Source organism: Plecotus auritus (genome assembly GCF_963455305.1).
Source record: "Plecotus auritus genome assembly, chromosome: 5".
Taxonomy (NCBI): domain Eukaryota; kingdom Metazoa; phylum Chordata; class Mammalia; order Chiroptera; family Vespertilionidae; genus Plecotus; species Plecotus auritus.
This window is the reverse complement of record NC_137776.1, coordinates 82,345,863-82,365,256: the sequence shown is the minus strand read 5'-3', so window position 1 is coordinate 82,365,256 and position 19,394 is coordinate 82,345,863. Positions and strand designations below refer to the sequence as shown.

Sequence of the window (19,394 nt, the reverse complement as noted above, 5' to 3'; positions counted from 1 at the left end):
ACTGAATTTTAGAAGTAACTTTAAATTTGACATTCTTTTTATTTTATTTATTTATTTTTGAAATATATTTTATTGATATTTTACAGAGTGGAAGGGAGAGGGATAGAGAGCTAGAAACATCGATGAGAGAGAAACATCAATCAGCTGCCTCCTGCACACCCTGCACTGGGAATGTGCCCACAACCAAGGTACATGCCCTTGACCCGAATCGAACCTGGGACCCTTCAGTCCACAGGCCGACACTATCCACTCAGCCAAACCGGTTAGGGCTTGACATTCTTTTTAAATGGCTGCTTTAAAACTAAAGAATGATTCAAGAATAATGATAGATTATTGCATGATTGTGGCTGGAGATAATTTTGTCCTATGGGGGAGGGAATGTAAATAGTGATCTTCTCTGGGTGTTGCCATGCTAGGTATGTCACTGTTAGGACACGTGAGATATTTTAAGAAAAATGGATGGAAGAGAAGGAAAACAGGCCTAGTAAAAGCAATTCGTTATTTCAGTTGATCTGGTATCTGCCCCAGGTGAAACCTGGGCTCTTTCAAATGCTACATAGGATTGAAGTTCTGACCTATTAATGTCTTGGTCAGAATAGCCAAGTTTTGCCCTCCACCCTAATGTTTTAAAACATTTTTGTTGAGTTATAAAGAACAGTATCTACATTGTTAGTATATAGCATGGTGAATTGTCATAGGCAAACACACCTGTGCAAATGTACCTGGATCAAGGAGCCGAACAGAACAGTCCCCAGAAACTTCTCTGAAGATCCCCATCCACCTCCCTCCCAACAACCACTGACCTGACCTCCAGCAGCACAGGTCAGTTTTGCCTGGTTTTGGCTGTTACATAAATGGAATTAATTATACAGTACATGAAGAGAAGACTAATTTCTAACCCATCTCTGGGCTTTCATTTTGGCTGGAGATATATGAAATATTCCACAACATGGCAGTTAAACCTCTTGCGATTGTAGCGGTAGATAAAAACTCCCTGTCTATTTCATGTACAGCTGTGCTAATGGAAGCACTGGTCTTCAAGTAATAACATTTTAAATGTGTGCTTCTGTAATGAAGACCACAACCAACCTAATTAGGATATTACTTGTTGGGCCTTAGAATTTTATTTGGAAGGTAGATAATTGTACAGAAATTAAATTGGAGTTTGTGTATGTATTGAAGCACTCAAGTTCATTTGCAGCTAGAGTAGCTTATAGGCTCAAAGTGTGGTCAATGAGCTGGATACACCATATAGGAGCTTATAATTGGATTTGGGTTGGAAGCCACCATGATGCAGTGCACTCTTACTGCATCGTGCATTATATTCAGAATACCATTTTCTGAGTATTCAGCGTGTCATGTCTATAGGGATGGAACGGATGGGAGGTTTCCTAGTTGAAGTTTGGGCCATGGGGATCTGAAATTGCCCTTGACAATATGGGGAAATTCAGTACTCAGTTCGAAGAACTTTGGGAATGTTGAACTATTAACTTAATGTAAAACCATTACTTAGAAAAAATAGCCTCCTCTGCAGCCATCATCTGCGGTAAGAATATGTGCTCTCACTCCTTCCTGCATCTGTCCTAGGCTGGCTCACTCTTGGTGAGCTGCGGCCAGGGTAGGAGTTTGGTATGGCTCCTGTGAGGTGTTATGTGGCAGCAGGCCACCTGGGAAGTGAAAAGCATTTGCCACTCAACTTCTGTTGTTTCCCTCAGAGATGAAAAGGGAGAGTTCTAGCAGAATTTTAAGTCAGGGATGTTTGTCTCTGAGAAGCTGGTTTTTGCTCATTTAATATTTTGGTTGTAGAAAGCATTCTCTTCTTTCTTCCACCATAGTGGTTCCTAGCTATCTTCTCTAATTAAATAGGGAAGCATCATATATGCTTTATTCTTTGAAACTTATTTGTGTCCAGTTGCTAAATCTGCCTTTTGCATGTTTGTTTGTTTTGTCATTTTCAAGCCTTGTGCAGGAGAGGCCATGCTTACGAAGAGCCATTTAGGAAATTATATCTGGGATGGGAATTGGACCATGTCACTCCTGGACTTCAGGATCTTCAGAGTCACTATTCAGCTAGAGGGGAGCCCTAAGTCCTGCTGTAGCATTAAAGAGCCCTGGTCACCTTGTCTTGCCATCCAAGACTCCTCTTGGCACCTCCTGCCTCCCTGTATGTTCCAGGCGAGCAGGGTACTGTGCCCTTGAGTGGGGCTGTTCACTGGTGCTTCTGCTCCGTGCACAGGCTCCTTCCCTGCTGGGGAGCCTTCCTCCACCATCCTCTCATTATCCTTATGACTCCTCCCAGGCTTTTCTTCCTGATCCTCCCGGGTAGGATGAGAGACTTTTTTCCGTGTTCTTGTGATACTTGTGTCTGTCATGTACTCTTGCATTTGTCCACTGGTATGTGCCTAGCATCCAGAGTAGTGCTCAACAAATACCTATGGAAACTGCGGGTGGATTTCATTTTTATATTATACTAGAGGTCCGGTGCATGAAATTCGTGCACAGGGGCGGGGTGTACCTCAGCCCAGCCTGCACCCTCTCCAATCTGGGACCCCGCGGGGGATGTCCGACTGCTGGTTTAGGCCCGATACCGTAGGACATCCCTCTCATAATCCGGGACTGCTGGCTCCTAACCGCTCACCTGCCTGCCTGCCTGATTGCCCCTAACCACTCTGCCTGCCAGCCTTATAGCCCCCTAATCGCTCCTCTGCCAGCCTTATTGATGCCTAACTGCTCCCCTGCTGGCATGATTGTCCCCAACTGCCCTCCCCTGCCGGCCTGATCGCCTCCAACTGCCCTCCCTGCTGGCCCGATCGCCCCCAACTGCCTTCTCCTACGGGGCTGAGGGGACTGGGGAACCCCGGCTGGATGAGGCGGGGCTGAGGGGACTGGGAGACTGAGGCTAGATGAGGCGGGGCTGAGGGGACTGGGCGCTGCCATCTTGTGGCTGTGGGTGCCACCATCTTGTGAGAGTGTTGCAGTCAATTAGCATATTCCCTCTTTATTGGCGGTGGACGCTGCCATCTTGTGAGGGTGTGACAGCAATTAGTATATTCCCTTTTTATTAGATAGGATTCTAATCAATGGATGGTCTGTCTCCCCACTACAGTTTGAGGGCAGGGATCATGCCCAGTCATCATCACATGCTTAGTGCCTGACAAAGGTTCCCAAAACCGTTTGAATGGAAGGCAGGCAAGGCTGGCCTGTAGGATGAGCATTTTAGCAGCAAGGAGAGTTTTCCTTGCACTGTAATCATTTGTATTAAGTCTTGAGTGTACGGGCAGAATCTTATTCTGTGGCTTTGTGACAGGTGCAAGGGAATCCCAGAATGCTGTGGGGTAAGAACCATGCCCTGTTACTCCCCCATTGCCACCCCCTTGTTTTTGAAATAGGAATGCCTCTTGTATAGGCAAGTGTTGATGAAAGCACTCATCTCTCTGAGAAAATGCCTGTCAGTGATGTTGATTACCCTGTTGATTGCTGATGCAGGAAGACATCAGTTTAAAAAAGTGGGTTATGTAAAGGCAACATTAATTATCATCCTTTAAGGGAAATAACTGTCATTTTCACATGATTACTGTATAGCCCAATACAGGCTGTGGGTATTGTATGTCTTATTTCATTTCTGCAGTGTTTTGGTATGAGTGCTGGCTGGATTTAGGTACTCAGCTCCTAGGAGCAGATCACAGCAGCATTTTTTTTCAGTTCCCAGAAAAAGAAATTAAATGATGGTATAGAGATTTTAAAAATTTGAGTTTTTCTTTCCCTAACCTGCTTAGATCCAGTGAGTGCCCAGCAGGTAGTGAAATGAATAACAAAGGAAAATCCAGATTTGGTAGGAGAGCAGAGAGATGTGAATTTTTAATATTTTCTGCATTGCTGAGGGCTCTGCCTGAAGCACACGCCCTGTCCTTGCAGTTGGATCATTCCTGGGCCAGAAGAAGGGGTTCCACGTTGCACGATGCCCTGGTGTCTGGGGAGTCTGTGATGTTAGGGGCTCTGCTGCCCTCACAAGTCTGAGGACCCCTGGATTACAAACAGAGGAACTTCACCTGAAGCCCGTGGCTCACATGGCATGGCTCCTTGCTCCTAACCTGAGGGAAAGAAAATGAGAGAGAGAAGGCTGGTCTCAAAACACATTCCTCCCCGCTGCTTCTCTCTAAATGGGAGCATTGAGCAGGTAGCAGGGCTGGTCCGGGTACTACCACCTGTGGAATGCATTGGCCTTCTGTGAGTGGTTGTTCCTCTGCATGGAACACCCTCCACTGGCCTGGGAACCAGGGAGAGTCACTTAGTCTTACGGTAGAAAGGAGACAAATGAATGGGGGCAACCGTAGGACAGTGATGTCCATCGCGAAGGTCTCAATGCCTATGGAACTCTTTTCTATAGCGAGCCAGCTAATCTCTGCTGTGGTGTGACAATGCCACCTCAGAAGGACATTCCCTTTCCCAGGCCTGAGGTTACTAAGTTCTTTGGTCACCATGAGCCTATCCTCAGGGCCACCACCCTTGCCCAGAGAAAAGGAGAAAAGTTGGCTATGACTACTGTGAGTATTGAAGTGCCATGCTTTCCTCGCCCTCTGTCCCCATCTGTGATGAGACCCCCTGCTTCCTTCTTAGGCCTGACTTCCACTAAGGGGGCTGCTGACCTCTCAATCCCTGATTCCTCTAGAGTATGGGGACTAATGACAAATCCTTCTGGTGGGCTGAAAGATGGCCAGTCTTGTCTGTCTCCCCCGCAGGAAGTTCCCAGGTTCTGCCTGTTGGGGTCATTGTGTTCCCAGGGAGCAGCTCAGTGAGCAGCTGACTGGGTCTTTGCAAAAAAGGGAGGCACTAAAGATGTCTTCTACCTACTTGGAAATTCTCTCTCCCCATTTACTAGTGGAAAGAATTGAACTGGCAACTGTATGTACTTCACAATTTGGGTAAATTTACCAACCAAGAAGCTCTTGGGACTTTTTTGTGTAAATGTTGGGTTGTCAGATGATTTGGTAGGGAGTCTTGTCATCTTAGGATCAGAATCACAGGGTTAGTGGGAACATTGGCTCCGTGGAATAGGAGACATTGCCTTCTGAGCTTGCAGACAACAGGAACTGTACTGAGAGTGGGTTGCCCCTGGACAGATGCTATGGGAGCTGGGATGCACAGGATCATGGATCGTGAGTTTGATGACAGCATCAAAGCCATTCCTTTACTTGACATGTATCTATTGAGTCCCTATTCTGTGACCAGAAGCATTCTAGGCACTGGGGATACAGAGGAAGTGGGGAAATAGGTAAATCATATGTCAGGTGGAGATGAGGCTGAAAAAGAATCAAGTGGGGCATGAAACAGAGCATTTTGGGTACTGTGTTAGATGTGGTGGCCCAGGAGACTGCTCTTTGTGGAGACCTGAATGAGGGCATAGTCAGGGCAGTTTCCAGGGTGAAAAGAGTTCTAAGAGGAGGAATCAGCACATACAGTTGCCTGTGGCAGGAACAATCAAGACCTTGCGTGAGAGCTGTGTGGGTAGTGTGAGGGACAAGGTCCTGAGTTAGGAGGGCAAGTTGCTGGAACTTGTGGTGCTGGGCAGGTTACAGGGTTTGGGTTTTATTCTGATTGTGATGGATGTGTGTGGAGTTTTAAGGAAGGGCAGGTGGAGGGGGCCCTGATCAGATTTATATTTTATAAAGATATATATTTTATTTAGCTGCTGTGGAGAACTAGCTGTAAGAGGCAAGGGTGGAAGCTTAGATATCTAGTAGAATGGCGGGTAGGAATAACTGTTTTCCTGTGTAAGGCGATGGTGGTGTAGGCTCAGGTGAGGGGAGGGAGATGGTGAAGAGGGCTGGCTACCATGTTAACAGAAGACTGGAAAATAACCAAGCCATGCTTAGAGAAAGGGAGTTACATTTTATTAAGGGCAGGGCCAGAGAAAAATGTGCCTTTCAAATTCTGCCCCCCCTGCCCCCTCCACACACATGGAGGAAACCTTTTCTATTTATACTTTTCCTAGCTCTTTTGTCTCCCAAATTTGGAATGAGACTTCCGGGCCTTCTGGAAAAGAAGGCCTATGTGCTGGGAAGGGGCCGTGAGACCATATCTCAAGGCCTGACCTGGTGTCTGGGGCATAGTCCACGGCCTCTCTGGAATGGGAGTAGTCTTATTTTCCTTATTATTTAAGCAAGCAAGCGTTTACAGAAGCCAAAATAGCAGGGTTAAAATTTCAAACAGCAGTTTTTATATAATATGGATGCTTCATTCCCCACTGGTTTTATGTATATGAGTCAAATCATTGACTCTTTTGGGTCATTGTTGGCAAGGGGGTTATATTGACCCATTAGGCTTGATAGAATTAATTCTCTGCTGAATAAAGTCAGTGGGCCTGTTTATAAGATAAGGGCCCGGAATGAGGGCCAGGACTAATCTTTAGAGGGTCCGAAGAGTCCTGGACTCTATTTTGCCTGGGCTGTCTTAAGCCGGGTGTGATAAAGCCACGTCGGGATCCCATTGACCTTGACTGCTGTGGGGGTAGTCATTTCCAGGTAGGAGTCAGTCCTTGTGTGGCAAATTTCTTTTTTCTTTTTTTTAATAAATCTTTACTGTTCAGATTATTACAGGTGTTCCTCTTTTTTTTTTCCCCCCATAGCTCCCCTCCACCTGATTCCCCACCCCACCCCATGTCCTTAACCCCCGCCACTGTCTTCATCCATAGGTGTAAGATTTTTGTCCTGTCTCTTCCCTCACCCTTCACACCCCCTTCCCCCTGAGAATTGTCAGTCCACTCCCTTTCTATGACCCTGATTCTATAATATTCATCAGTCCATTCTGTTAATCAGATTTTTTATTCACTTGAGTTTTAGATTTACTTGTTGGTAGGTATGTATTTGTTGTCATTTTGTTGTTCATAATTTTTATCTTTACCTTTTTCTTCTTCTTCCTCTTCTTAAAGAATACCCTTCAGCATTTCATGTAATCCTGGTTTGGTGGTGGTGAACTCCTTTAGCTTTTTCTTATCTGTGAAGCTCTTTATCTGACCTTCAATTCTGAATGATTGCTTTGCTGGGTAGAGTAATCTTGGTTGTAGGTTCTTGCTGTTCATCACTTTGAATATTTCTTGCCACTCCCTTCTGGCCTGCATAGTTTCAGTTGAGAAATCAGCTGACAGTCGTATGGGTACTCCCTTGTAGGTAACTAACTGTTTTTCTCTTGCTGCTTTCAAGATTCTCTCTTTGTCTTTTTCCCTTGGCATTTTAATTATGATGTGTCTTGGTGTGGTCCTCTTTGGATTCCTCTTGTATGGGGTTCTCTGCGCTTCTGGACTTGTAAGTCTATTTCTTTCACCAGGTAGGGAAAGTTTTCTGTCATTATTTCTTCTAATAGGTTTTCAATATTTTGCTCTTTCTTTTCTTTTGGCACCCCAATAATTCAGATGTTGGTATGCTTAAAGTTGTCCCAGAGGCTCCTTACACTGTCTTCATATTTCTGGATTCTTTTTTCTTTTTGTTTTTCTGGTTGGGTGTTTTTTGTTTCCTCATATTTCGGATCTTTGGTTTGATTCTTGGGGTCTTTTGATCTACAGTTGAATTTCTGTATATTTTTTATTTCAGACAGTGTATGCTTAATTTCTGACTGGTCCTTTTCCATTTTTTTGGCATTCTCATTAAGGTCCTTGAAGGTCTCACTAAGCTCCTCGGAGGTCTCATCAAGTTTCTTGGCGGTTTTTAGAAGATTCTTGTGTAACCTTATAAATGTGGTTTTGAACTCGATATGTCCAGTAGTTTGCTTTCCTCCATTTCTTTCATTTGAGACATGTTTCTTTGTCTCTGCATTTTGCTGCTTCCCAGTGTCGATGAAGTGGTTTTCTGTGGTAGGTGACCAGTGGTTCAGCCTATCACCTGAGGTGGACACTCTTGGTGCACCCCTTTGTGGGCTGAGTGCAAAGTCTTGGTGTAGTTAAGCCTTGAGTGCTGTTGGTACACTGGGAGGAATTGACCTCCAGGCCAATTGGCTGTGAGGACCCGCTGTGTCTATAATGGAAGAAATGCTGTGCTGGAGACACGCTTATGGGGAAGGACTTGCTTCAGTGGGGCTTTGGTGCTCACTGAGTCTGCCTCTTGAATGTTTCACTTATGGATGTGAGTAGTTGAAATCTGGTGTCATCTCACACTGACCACTAGATACACTAGCTTCTGGATCTCCAATGGGGTGCAGGTCAGCTACTGTCTGAGGCCACCCAGCAGGAGCTACAGCGAGAACTACAGTATTCTCCTCTTTGCTTGGGGTTTGGAGGTTTTAGAGCTGTCTGACCAGAGCTATAGTTTGTTAGGTTAAGCTGTAATAGGACAGACCATTTATATGCAAAAGCTGCTGTGTGGAGCTTGGGTGGGTTTGTAGATTGTGCGGGGCGGGGTCTCAGGGAGTCACTAGGCTAGGGCGTGGCAAACAGCGATGGCTGCCAGTCAGCCGTCTCTGCGTCTCCGCGTTTCCAAGTCCCCGCATCCCGCGCCCCAGCCCAGTAAACAATGATTGCTGCGTGCACCTCTGCAAGAAAGCTACCCTCACTTTCTGACCTGATGGCAGACAGTCCAGCTTCTCCCCATAGGAGTTTGGGTCCCCAGCGTCTCCCCAGAAACTGGAGTTCAGAGTAATCTGGAGCTTGTCTCCCTTCAGGTTGAAAAAAGCAGCGCACCTGGTCGCCCGCCACCAGCCCTATTCGTGCACCTCCGTACCTCAGCTTTTCAGCGCTTGTGCATGTCTCAATGCTCTTTTCCCTTTCCTTCTAGTTGTAGAACTTCCACTCAGATAGCTTTCCCATGGTTCTGGCTGATAGATGTTTTGTCTTTTCGTTGTAGTTTTGAAATTGTTGTGCAAGGCAGCAGTTTAGGTGTTTACTTATGCTGCCATCTTGTTTTGGATCGTGGCAAATTTCTTTATCCAAACAGAGTCACCAGGGTGGAAGGATAGACTGGATCAGAAGTTGGTATAGGCAGAGTACCTTGGACATGCTTCTGGACTGCTTTCTGGGTAGACCAGTGGTCGGCAAACTCATTAGTCAAAAGTGCCAAATATCAACAGTACGATTGAAATTTCTTTTGAGAGACACATTTTTTAAACGTAAACTTCTTCTAACGCTACTTCTTCAAAACAGACTCGCCCAGGCCATGGTATTTTGTGGAAGAGCCACACTCAAGGGGCCAAAGAGCCACATGTGGCTCGTGAGCTGAAGTTTGCTGACCACTGGGGTAGACTGTAAAGCCTGTAAGAACTTGAGTAAAGATTGGTTATGGATTTCAGCTTTTCTAGATTGGGTTTCCATATAAACTGGTGAGGTGGGTAGGTCAGGGTTTGGAAGAGTCACTAGAATCTGTAGAGGCCCCACTGGTTTTAGGGAAGCCTCCTGGGCTGCTTCATCTGCAGCCTCATTCCCTCTTGCTTCTGGGGAGTCTCCTTGTCTCACATAGGTAAAGATGGAAAGACTTAATTACATCTGGTAGCGCTAGTTGGCCCATTGTCCTTGCTCTGCTCATATCTGTCTAACTGCCTATTATATTACTTCAAGGATCCTGGCTCTGAATTCTTTTAGGGAAAATGGATGTCGGTGGGCTCTTCTAGCTACTTCCTGCTGAGTCAGGTCAGAGGTTTCTCTCAGAGCCAAGAGATCCTTGCTGACTGTCAGAGGGACAGTGAGGCCTGAGCACAGAAGGAGGTGGGCTTGTGACCTGGCGGAGACAAACTGTAACAAATGGTCTGTCGGAAGGGAAAGAAAACCTTGCAGTTTTAATAACTTCTATTGAAATAGAATTTTTCTCCTCAAAATTACCCCCATGTTTATCAAAAGAGCCAAATCAAGACTAATTTGTCTATTGTATTTAATTTAGCCTGATGGTTTGCATAAACATAACAAGAATGGTAACTGACTACCTTTGCCAGAATTTCATGATTGAATCTTAGTGTGCCCCATAGGGCCAGGAAGCCAAGCCATCCAGCTGCCATCAGGCCTGCCTGTAGTATCTGCTGAGTTAGGTGAAGTCCTCAACTGTAGTGGCTCTACCCGGGCCCATGTCCTAGGCTTCAAGGCCCATCTCAGCCCTCCTACTCGTCACGGCTCAGAGTGCGTGGGGGTCCTGCAGGGATGCAGAGGCGCCCTTATTGCTCCCCTTCTACTCTGACCAACCGCCAGTGATGGTAGGATATGGGCCTGATGCTCCAGCACCAGCTATTTTCAGGGCTACCAAGCAGGATACCAGGCTTTCTCCGTGGCACTCTTATTAGCTTCAAGTCTTCAGAGTTCAGGCAGGGCTCTTTAAAACATGATACTCCATTCAAAATTTCTGGTTAATAAAACCACTACTGGAAACCGGTCTTATTGAATTTATGCAAAGAAATGTATTGCCATGATTTATTTATTAAGTATTGCCAAATTTCAGAGGAATTGTATAAGGAGAAAAATATACTGACCTGCTTTAAGATAGAATTTTCCTTGCCAGTCCTTTTTATGGACTGTCCAAAGTAATTTTTCTGAATGTATTATAACAAACAGTAACTGTTAGATTTCTTTTATCAGTCCCTCCCTAAGTACTTTGGTTTAACTATTTACCCTCTGTTTAGGGAGGCAGAATGTAAATTATTTACTCTTCCTGGCTTACTGGCCTGTATTATTTGATTTACTTTCAACATTTCTCTTCTCCTTCTTACATACACAACCTTTATAAATTTTATACTTCTAAATTAGCCTTTAAACCTTCTTTCTATGTCTTTTAAAAATGCACAACCATGCCTCAGACCTTCTACTCAGTATTCCTTATTCTTTGAAACCTCAATCCTTTAATGATTCCTAAAAAGTAAACAGCCAGGATTTCTTAGATTAACATTTATGACTTAGACCTTCTGTGATAAAACTAAGAGTTGGTAAAAATATTTCTTTTTGAGATAGAGATTTTTAAAACTTAAACTAGTTGTAACATTAAAGATATTATATCTTAAAGTTCCTTTGCTGAATATTCCACCACCGCCCAAGAAGTACCCAGTAACCCCGCCCTGCCAGGCTTGAACAATGAGATTTTCTTTATGTGTATTGGAAGGGTTAAAAGAAGAAAACGGGGCAGAGGAAGATCCACTGTGTTTTGTAGAAAGCCTTGAGTCTAGCATAGTTCAGATAAGTAAGAAACCAAGGATGCCAGCAAAATCAACAAAAACCTATCTCTCCCTGCTCTCCCCACCGACGCCCCCCCTTTTCTGCATTAACCATTTACTCTGTCCTTAGCAGGAGAAATAAGGCAAGCGGTCTGAGATCCTGTATAACCAGGCTTTTTACACTTAAGGAACAGCTGCTCTCCCTCCCAGATTTTCCTTCTTTACTCCAAGGCCCCAAAAGATCTCAAATCCTCCTCCTCCTTCACCACTTCTGATATCTCCAACCATTCCCCTGTCTCCCAGCCTAGGGCTTCTTTATCTCAGCAGGCTGAGAGTGAATTCCACCACCTCTACCCTTTCTCACACCTGCTCCGGAGCAGTTTTCAGCTCTCTTCCTCCCCCAGAGACCCACTGTAAATCTATCAGGAAGGGCAGGCAGGTCGCAGTTCTCGGGACCACATGATTCTCTGTTTGCTTGCAGGGCTGAAAAAGGCAGCCTACAAAGCAGTTAATTATGACTAATCTTAACCCAACAAGCCTTAGTTTAAACTTCTCTGGATTGGCAACCTTCACAAATTTTATACCTTTAAATTAACCCTAGAATTCCAAAATTTTAAACTAACACAGCAAAATTATAAATCAAGGAAAAGCAATTAAAAGTTCTCTACTGTCTTCCCTCTAAAGCAGGGTTTGTACTGTCTTTCACACAGACTCTCACACTTACATTTATACACCAGACAGTCTGAGTTTTTGACTTCTACCAGATATTTACTCAGAGTTTAAACAGTCCACCAGATTCCTGATTAACTGCCTGAGGAAGTCCTTCACTTCTGGGGAGGTGATCAAGCTCCCCCTTCCACTCACTTGGAGTGGGCCTGACTGATAGAGCCCCTATCTTACCGATTCTGTCGACAGGTACAGAAGTGTCCATCCACTCTCTCCAGATGCCGGCCGGGTCCTAGGCTGAGGTCCAGGAGTGCCCAGAGTCCCCTGGTTCAATTCTGCTAAATCTGCAGAGCGGTGCCTCTCAGAGGCCTGTCCAGCTCCCCCAGGCCCCAAACCCAGTCCACTCACCGGAGGCCAAAAGGCCAGTATGTTTGGCCTTCTTCCTGGTCAGGGAACCACATTATGTCACAGAAGACAGGAAAAAAACCAATCCATGCTTAGAGAAAGGGAGTTACATTTTATTAAGGGCAGGGCCAGAGAAAAATGTACCTTTCAAATTCTGGGCCCCCCCACATGGAGGAAACCTTTTCTATTTATACTTTCCCTAGCTCTTTTGTCTCCCAAATTTGGAATGAGACTTCCGGGCCTTCTGGGAAAGAAGGCCTACATGCTGGGAAGGAGCCATGAGACCATATATCAAGGCCTGGCCTGGTGTCAGCACTGACAACTCTGTCTGGGGCATAGTCCACGTCCTCTCTGGAATGGGAGAAGTCTTATTTTCCTTATTATTTAAGCAAGCAAGCATTTGCAGAAGCCAAAATAGCAGGGTTAAAATTTCAAACAGCAGTTTTTATATAAGATGGATGCTTCAACCTCATTTCCCAGCGACCAGCCCCTCTCTGTCTTATCTCCCGCTACCTCTCCTATGAGTGATTTCACTCCTACCGCACACTCATCTTGTACTTCCCCTAGGTCTATACTCACTTTATTTCTTTAAATATAATTTACTAGTATTTCCTGAAATAATACACATGTGTATGTAATCATACACACTTGCTTGCCACTTCTTTGACTTTCTCTCCTGTTGGCATGCAAATGCCACAATGGCAGGCAGACTCTTCCATTTACTGCTGAGTCCCAAGTGCCTATAGTAAGCATGTCAAACTCAAAGGCTAACATGGGCCAAATAAGTAAGGTTTAAGTTTATGTATGTGGGCCGCAAAAAAACAAAAGCTTCAATTTTCATAGAAACGTAGGTTTATTTTAATAGAGACATGCTGAATACAAAGGGCTGAAATAAATGAGTAATCGTTAACATAAAATGATAGAACATTTTAATAAAAATTAATATTTTTTCTTGAACATTAACTTACCAGACACTGAATAACTGCACAAATTCATAAGTGTAATGCAAACCAACCTATTTTTCTTGTTCTCTAAAGGAAATATTTCCTGTTGCACACACCAAACAAGTCAGTCTAAGACTAATGATGTGGCAATCGGCTGCTAAAATATTCACTGCTAGTATTAGTGGAGAGAAATGGTGCGCCTGTGGGTAAGGCGTGTGAGGGAAATGAATGCAACACAATTATAGTAATCAGTCATTAGCGAACATTGTAGTTCATTATTAATAATTATCTATAACAGGATATTGTAAATTAAGTTACGAAATTTTTATTAAAATGTTTCTTACATACCATTATATTGGCTGGGTCGCAAAAATATTTGTTGTGAGCCGCATGCGGACCACGAACTTGACATGCTTGGCCTAGAAGCTCAAAATATTTATGAAGAGTGCATGAAATGGAAGGACAAACAGCTGATGCCTTGATTACATAATTTCTATTAGAAAAATTGCCACAACTGGCACAAATGCAGTGCTAAACACTGAAAACATCACACTGTAATACCAATTTCATAAAAGTGAAGAAGTATTTAACACTTTAGAGTTTAAATAATAGGAGGAAGATATTTGTGTCAGTCATGGAGAGGTTTTGCTTGTGGTGAAGGTGATGATAAGGGAAAGGAACAATTTTGAATCTATTGATTGGTTGCAGTGAAAGTCATCACTTTAATTTACATCTAATGCCATCCTTCTGTTAATTTGTGTTTTTGTTGGAAAAGACTTTCAGGGAAGTATTTAATCTCCCTCAGTACTATCTGTGTTCTCAAAGTTAGTTTTCCCAAGTTACAAAGTTGGTAATTGGTAATTCTATCATCAGAAAGCACATATTCTTCCCCAGGGAAACGAGCATGTGGCCACTCCAAGAATGGAGAGTGAGAGCAAGTGGGGATGGAGAAGAGCAGTGACCAGGGTCCCTCGGAGGTGTGGGAGCCTCTCCTATGTGGCCTTGGGCAAATTCCTTACCCTCACTGTACCTTAGTGCTCTCATCGATAAAATGGGGATAATAGCAGTATAAGTTGCTTTAAGGATTGAGTTAATACATTTAGAAGGTCTTAGAACAATGTCTGGGATAGCAATTACTCAAAACATTTCAGCTGTTATTATTGAACTAGTGGCCCGGTGCACAAAATTCATGCACATTAAAAGGGAATTAATTAGAGTAAATATGTTAATATTGCTATTTGCCCTTTCTCCATAATAGAAGTGTCAGAGATGAAAGAAAATTAGTAAAATGTATATGAAAATCTTCCTCCTATCAGAGTCTGGGGAGCGCTACAGGACCCAGAGTCAAGTCCCTGCCCACCCACGCACACCTCAAAATTGCGCGAGACCCAGACCCGCCTGGCCCCACCCACATTGGGCGAGACCCAGACCCAGCTGGCCCCACCTTGTCAAGCCCTGTCGGGCGGGGGGTGCAACCTCAGGTCCCCTGCCCCGGTACCGGGTGGGGGTGCAGCCTCAGGTGCCCCGGCCCAGCACCTGGCGGGGGGCACAGCCTCAGGTCCCCTGTCAAGTCCTGTCGGGTGGGGGGGCGCAGCCTCAGGTCCCCCATCAAGCCCTTCCAGGCAAGGGGTGCAGCCTCAAATCTCCCAGTGCACGCCAGGCGGGGGGCACAGCCTCAGGTCCCCTGGCCTGGCGCCAGGGCGGGGTGTGTGGCCTAAGGTCCCTGGCCCGGCGCTGGGGCGGAGGATGCGGCCTGAGGTCCCCCAGCCTGGCGCTGGGGTGGGGGGTGCGTCCTGAAGTTCCCCTGCCTGGCGCCAGGTGGGGGGCACGGCATGAGGTCCCCTGTCAAGCCCCACCAGGCAGGGGGTGCAGCCTCAGGTCCCCTGCCCCAGCCCAGTGCCACACAGCCTCAGGTCCCTGCTGATTGCTTGATAAGGCTCCTTATAGGAACTCAGCCTCTGCTGTGGGCGCAGCCATCTTGTGTTATGGAATCCCTGTCTCTGCTGTGGGCGCAGCCATCTTGTTATGGTGTGATGGTCAATTTGCATATTACCCCTTTTTAGATAGGATGGGGAAAATTTTGTTGTCATTAGCAGTTGGTGTAAATTTAGGCAGATAAAAGTTATGTTATTTGGACTTGGGTACTGAGCCAGTGGGTATTGAGTCAACTTGAAATGTATGTGTGGGGGAGTATTCTGACACCAGGTGGTGTACTGCAATCTGATTCTAATGCTAACCATCTGGGGTTTTGTGGGTCCCATAAATTAAAGGGTGCAGTCCTCAAGAATACTGCAAGTGGGGTTCTCAGGCCTCTGTCACTTTTGACTGACTGACTGACTGACTACAAATCCAGGGGTTCCCATGACTATCTCAGGTCCGATAACTCACTAGAATGACTCACAGGACTCAGAAATGTGCTACACTTATGGTTACAGTTTTATTTTAAAGGACATGAATTGGGACCATCTAAATGAAGAGACACAGAGGGTGAGGTCTGAGAGGGCTCTCAGTGCTTGACTTCCACGCCCTCTCCCTGTGGGATTTAGGGTGCGTCACCTTACTACAACATTGTATTCACCAATTACGAAGCTCAATAAAGCTCAGTGTCCAGAGTTTTCATGGGTTTTTATTACGTGGGTGTGATTGATTGAGTCATTGGCCATGTGGTGGAACTCAAATCTCCAGCCCGCTCCTCTCCCCAAGACTGGGCTGGCTCCAAGCCCCAACCCTCTGGTCAATGGCTGGTCTTTCTGGTGATCAGCCCCCAATCTGAGTCTTCTCATCTCTTAGCATAAACTCAGGTGTCACTCAGGGGCTCATGAAAAACAGTGACACTTCTGTTACATGGGATTTCCAGGGTTTTAGTCTCCCTTTTAGGAACCAAGGTCAAGCACCAGTCAACATTTTTTGTCGTACAATAGAGGATTATATTCCAGATAGCAAGGTACAAGATAGTGTCCTGAGAGGCAGCCACTTGGTGTCCTCGCTCTGGTCTGGTGTCAGGTCGGAGTTACGATGAGGCAGTAACATGCAATTAGTCTTGATAGCTCCAGCTTCTCTTTCTTTAGAACAGCTTTATATAGTCTCCTAGTGATTAAGCTGTCTTTTGGGATTTTATAGTGACCTTTTATTAAATAAGTTGCAAAGTCAGCATTTTTAAATTTGAGTCTTTCAAAAAATATGTCTTTTAATTTGTCCTGTGATACTGTGTGAATGCAGTGAATTACTGACTGGTTATAGCTGTCTTTCTGTCTCCCAGAGGTATCCTCCACAAGTGCACCCCAGCTGTGGGTGGACATGGGTGCTGGCTTGTGGATGGGCAGTCAGTCTTTTTTGCATCCTATGTTGTTGACCACTGAATGCTTGTGGTCTGGTGATTTGCAGGCTTGTGGTAAGACTTTTCCTGTGGCTGCCTTTGCTATTCTCAGTGATCATTAGTGAATGCCCACCGGATTTCACTATTTGTTCTTTGATTCCTGCAGCAGTGTGGTCTTTATAGTCCATCTCTTTGATTCTCTGTATCCCAGGCTGCTCACTAATGTGAACATCACAGTATAAGTTGGTCCCAGCAATTAAAGATTGAGTATTTTCAGAGGCTTTTTCATCTTTTCTTAAGCATTTGTATCCTGCCCCCCAACCTCTGTTACATAGCATTAACCAGAAGGGCTTATCTGATTAGGGCTTAAGTGGCTGAAGCACATTAACTAGATACAAAGCTCAAATAGGCACTTTGCTTCCAAATCACTTTTTTTCATTGTAAAATAGATATAATATAACATTTATTGTTTTAACCATTTTAAGTGTATAGTTCAGTAGCATTAAGTATATTCACATTGCTGTGCAGCCATCACCACCATCCAGCTCCAAAACCTTTTTATTTCCCAGCTGGCCTCTTTGAACAATGATTCCCATTCACCTCAACCCCTGGAAGCCACCACTCTTCCCTTTGTCTGTGACTGCCTTTTCCAGTACTTCACATACATAAAGTCATACAATATTTGTCCTTTAGTCTCTAGCATAATATCTTTAAGGTACACCCATGTTGTAGCATGTGACAGAATACTCTTTCTTTTTAAGGCTAAGTAATATTCCATTGTATGTGTACACCACATATTGTTTGTCCATTTATCCGTTGATGGACATTTGGGTTGCTTTCACCTTCGGTTATAAAGGCCTAATATGCAAATTTTCCCCTCAACCGGGAGTTTGACCGCTTGTTATGATGTGCGCTGACCACAAGGGGGCAGCGTGGAACATGGTGGGTGCTGGCAATGCAGCGCTGGCAGTGGAGGCGCTGCTAGGACCGCGGCATGATGGTGGATCAGGTGAGCGGGTGGCGCCAGGCCAAGGTGGGTGCGAGTGGGGCCTGATCGCCCCACAGACGGTGACCAGCTGAGGGAACCAGGCAGGGGCCCAATCGCCCTGCTGATCGCCCCGCAGATGGCGACCAGTGGCAGCGGCGGGGGGTGGGGCCGCCACCTGGTTCCTAGGTGCTGAGGGAGCCGGGTGGGGGCCTGATGACTCCCAGGCAGAGGGGGGCGCGTGAAGGCCTGGGGGCCCGTGAAGGCCTGGGGGCCCAGGTGCTGCCCAGGGCCCAGAGGTCAGCTGGGACCAGCCCTTCCACGCCAGACGCTCACACTTCAATCACCAGCCAGGCCTAGGTGCTGCACCTGTGCACGAATTTCATGCACCAGGCCTCTAGTTGCAAATAATGCTTCTGTGAACTTGGTGTGCAGTTATGTTTAAGTCCTTACTTTCAGTTCTTCGGGGTAAATAACCAGAAGTGGAATTGTATCCAAAAGTCTTTTTTCCACCAGAAAACAAATATGCACTTTTATGTGATTAGTGTGATCAGGCAAATAGTTGCATGCCAAAGTAATAAATAAACCCAGGTCACTTTTTGATGAGTGTGCCAATGGGAAGTTAGTCTACTTTCTGATTTGGTGTGCTAGAACAGAGTCTGTGTTCATCACTGATGGGATACCCCACAAATGGTGATGTTGAAAGTCTGAATAAAGGGAGTGTGATTGATAGCCTATAGTTCCCGTAATCCCTCCGCCAGATGTTAATCTTCTCCCTTTCTTTCATTCTTTCAGGTAGTTCCCATGTGGTTGCATCATTTAGACTCTGAAACCAGATTACCTGGGTTCAAACTCCAGCTCCTCCAGTGACCAGGTGGGCAAATTACCTCACCTTCCTTTGCCTTGTCATCCCCATCATACAATGGGGTTATGAATACAGCACTGCTTCAGATTTGTGAATCACTTAGAACAGTGCCTGGCGTATAGTAAGTGCCTGCTAAACGTTGTGGTTGTGATTTCTATTAGCAGTAGCCATTTGCACCTAGCTGATTGGCAAATAATTTTTTAAAGGGACAATAATATATAGATAATAGAAACTTTGGTGAGAGCATAGGGTATATGGGCATTCTTATACCTTGCTAGTGGGGAGTACAAATTGGTATATTTTTTCTGAAAGAAAATGTGGAAATATTACTATGTCAAAAGCCTAAATCTGGTATTTCCTTCATTCTAAGGAAATATCTGAAATTGCAAAGGTAGGAGTGAAAGACAGTTTATTGTTATGTTATTTTTTAATAAAGAAAAATTGAGAGACAAGCGTACATGCCTAATACTATGAGATTATGTAAGTAAGATATGATATGTATGGGCAATGGAGTACTGTTTAACTTTTACATTGTGATCAAAAATATTCTCATGGGAAAGTGTTTAAAATGTGTTAAGATATGAAATCAGGCTATAAGAAAGCAAGTATAATATTTTGTGATATACATATGCTATACATGTTTTATATGTGTGTGTGTGTGTATAATTTTTTTTTTCAAAATCATCTTACCAGTAAATATGTACAGATGGTGGAATGATAAATGATTTTTAAAAATTCTTTGTGATTTTCTGGTTATTTGGCCCTGAGTAAATTTTTGGCATCCAGCAAATATTATGTTTCTATTAGAGAAAAAGGCAGTAACTTCACTTGGGAAAAGAAGATTCTGGTTGGTTATGTGAAGTTTTAAGAATGAAGGCCACGGAGGAAGAATTTTGCAGAGTGGGTTCCCGGCATCCACTGATCTGCTGACCTTGTGCCCAGGCTGTGGTGCACTGGAGCCCTCTGCCCAGCCAGACTCCAGGGCCTGAACTTGAATGTGAACCCTACCCTCCATTCCCCAAGTCTGTTGGCATCAGTGGATGCAGGGCAGTCTCCCTTACATATTCAGAGTGCAGTGGTTTCTTAAAGATTTTCTAGCTG

The 19,394-nt window shown here is 44.9% G+C and overlaps 1 protein-coding gene across 3 annotated transcripts in view; it reads left to right on the top strand.

Annotated features, from left to right (window-relative positions):
• Positions 1 to 19,394, top strand: part of MGAT5 (alpha-1,6-mannosylglycoprotein 6-beta-N-acetylglucosaminyltransferase) — a 409,267-nt gene that overhangs the window by 76,797 nt on the left and 313,076 nt on the right. For all 3 annotated transcript variants that reach the window (XM_080670056.1, XM_080670057.1, XM_080670058.1), the window contains one exon: positions 18,224 to 18,302. The gene's annotated coding sequence lies outside the window, so the exon portion shown is untranslated. The remainder of the gene's footprint in view (positions 1 to 18,223; positions 18,303 to 19,394) is intronic.